At 47.1% G+C, this 2,964-nt stretch overlaps 1 protein-coding gene across 1 annotated transcript in view; it reads left to right on the top strand.

Annotated features, from left to right (window-relative positions):
* MYBL2 (MYB proto-oncogene like 2) overlaps nucleotides 1-2,964 on the top strand; it is a 52,160-nt gene that overhangs the window by 10,750 nt on the left and 38,446 nt on the right. The window lies entirely within an intron of this gene.

Genomic DNA, 2,964 nt, shown 5'->3' with positions numbered 1-2,964 from the left:
GTTTCACCATGTTGACCAGGATGGTCTCGATCTCTTGACCTTGTGATCCACCCGCCTCGGCCTCCCAATGTGCTGGGATTACAGGCGTGAGCCACCGCGCCCGGCCCCTGTTTTGTTTTTAACCCACAGTTAACATCATAGATGTCTTTAATTTTAGGCTTGTTTGTTTTTGTTTGTATTGTATTGTTTATATTGGTTTCTTTTCTTTCTTTCTTTTTTTTTTTTTTTTTTTTTTTGAGAGTCTCACTCTGTTGCCAGGCTAGAGTCCAGTGGTGCAATCTCGGCTCACTGCAGCCTCTGCCTCCCTTCAATTCTCCTGCGTCAGCCTCCTGAATAGCTAGGATTACAGGCGTGTTTCACTACACCCAGCTAAGTTTTGTATTTTTAGTAGAGATGGGTTTTCACCATGTTGGCCAGACTGGTGTTGAACGTCTGACCTCGTGATCCGCCCGTCTTGGCCTCCCAAAGTGCTGGGATTACAGTTGTGGGTTACCAAACGTGGCAGATGAAAGGTTTTTAAAGCAGGGAGTGATGTGAATGTAGCTGGGTTTCACGGGAGCTGACCTACTGTGTGGGGGATCAATAAGAGATACAGAGCAGGCTGGGGCTGAGAGACCAGTGTGGAGGGAGTGGGAGAGGCCCTGTGCCAGGCAAGCAAGAGGTGACTGGAGAGGGCAGTACGGGGATGGAGCTGACCAGGTCGGGGAGACCCAAGGGGAATGCGAAAAATGTAAGTTTGGAAACGATAGTATCCATGTTAGTTGTCAGGGAGGGTGGTGGTGCTGGAGATGGACTGGGGAACGTGGGAGGAAGCAGGTATGAGCCTGGCCAGGGGAGGGAGGGGCATGGTATAGGTAGGGAAGGGTGTCCTATGCTGGCTGTGGGTGGACATGTGGGTGTAGGCCTGGGCTGGCTCACACAAAGGATTTACAGTGACTTTGCCCAGCCTGTGCTGGTTCTAGCCAAGATGTGGTTGAGGGCTTAGATTCCTGTCATGGGCCACATGGTGATCAATTTTTCTGTATAGGAGCATATATACATATATACACACACATAAATTTGTATGTTTGGCAAAAGCATCTCACTTTAAATTTATCCTCTTTTTCTCTCCCTTAAATCTACCCTGTTAACCATCTTTACCTTTGTAATTCCATGGTGTTAAGTATTTTCAGATTGTTTTACAAAAGATCGCTCAAACATTTTCATCTTTGAAATTGGAAACTTGATTGGATATTGTAGTTTATGCCTGTAACCCCAGCACTGTAGGAGGCTGAAGCAGGAGGATTGCTTGAGTCCAAGAGTCGTTAGACCAGCCTGGGCAACATAGCAAGACCCTGTCATTAAAACCAAAACAAAAAATACCCACTAACTTGGCGAGTCATGGCGGCTCAGGTCTGTAAGGTGGCCCAGGTTTGTGATCTCAGCATTTTGGGAGGCCGTGGCAGGAGATTGCTTGAGGCAGTCTAGACCAGCCTGAGTAACATGTAAGATCACAAAAAAACAAACAAAAATTAGCCAGGCATGGTAGTGTGTGTCTGTGGTCCCACCTACTTGGGAGGCTGAGGTGGGAAGAACACTTGAGTCCGTGAGGTTGAGGATGTGGTGGGGTGTGTTTGTACCACTGCACTCCAGCCTGGGTGACAGAGCGTGACCCTCTCTCAAAAAAAAGGAGGAAGGAAAACTGAAACTAATTAAACATGAATTCACTCTGCTCCCACCCTCTAGTCCTTGGCAGGTACCTTTCTACTCTCTGTTTCTGTGATTTTGACTATTCTTTTTTTTTTTTTTTGAGACAGAGTCTCGCTCTCAAAAAATCTCGGTTCACTGCACCCTCCACCTCCCAGGTTCAGGTGATTGTCTTGCCTTAGCCTCCCGACTAGAGATGAGGGCTCACCACGTTGGCCAGGCTGGTCTGGAATTCCTGACCTCAGGTGATCCACTTGCCTTGGCCTCCCAAAGTGCTGGAATTAGAGGCATGAGCCACTGCTTGACCTGATTTTGACTATTTTAGGTGCTTCGTGAGTGTAGTCATGAGTATTTGCCTTGAGGAGTCTGGCTGTTTGACTTATTGTGTCCTCAGCTTTCATCCATGCTGTAGCATGTGTCAGAATTTCGTTGAGTGAGTAATATTTCATTGTATATATGCATCACATTTTCTTTCTTTTTCCTCTTTGAGATGGAGTCTCAATCTTGCCCTGTTGTCCAGGCTGGAGTGCAGTGACATGATCTCGGTTCACTGCAACCTCTGCCTTCCAGGTTCAAGCGATTCTCTTGTCCCAGCCTCCTGAGTAGCTGGAATTATAGGTGTACGCCACCACACCCTGCTTACTTTTGTATTTTTAGTAGAGATGGGGCTTCATCATGTTGGCCAGGCTGGTCTTGAACTCTTGACCTCAAGTGATCTGCCTGCCTCGGCTTCCCATGAGTGCTGGGATTACGGGCCTAAGCCAACGTGCCTGGCTGACGTTTTCTTTATATATTAATCAGTTTGATTGAGGAAAACTTTATATGCAATTAACTACAGCCATTTATAGTACGATTCAGTGGAACCACTAGCATAGCCGGGCTATAGAATATTTCCGTTGTCCCCAAGACATTCCTTGCCCCGCTTTGCTGTTCAACCCTTTCCACCACTGGTCTCAGATAACCATTTTTTGTCCCTATAGCTTAGTTGACATTTTTTTTTTTTTTTTTTTTTGAGACAGGGTCTTGCTCTTGTTACTCAGGCTGGAGTGCAGTTTCGTGATCTTGGCTCACTGCAACCTCCGCCTCCTGGGTTCAGGCAATTTCTCTGCCTCAGCCTTCTGAGTAGCTGGGATTACAGGCACGTGCCACCATGCCCAGCTAATGTTTTGTATTTTTAGTAGAGATGGGGTTTCACCATGTTGACCAGGATGGTCTCGATCTCTTGACCTTGTAATCCACCCACCTCGGCCTCCCAAAGTGCTGGGATTACAGGTGTGA

Source organism: Cebus imitator, unplaced genomic scaffold (assembly GCF_001604975.1).
Source record: "Cebus imitator isolate Cc_AM_T3 unplaced genomic scaffold, Cebus_imitator-1.0 Scaffold141, whole genome shotgun sequence".
Taxonomy (NCBI): Eukaryota; Metazoa; Chordata; class Mammalia; order Primates; family Cebidae; genus Cebus; species Cebus imitator.
This window is presented reverse-complemented; position numbering and strand designations above follow the sequence as displayed.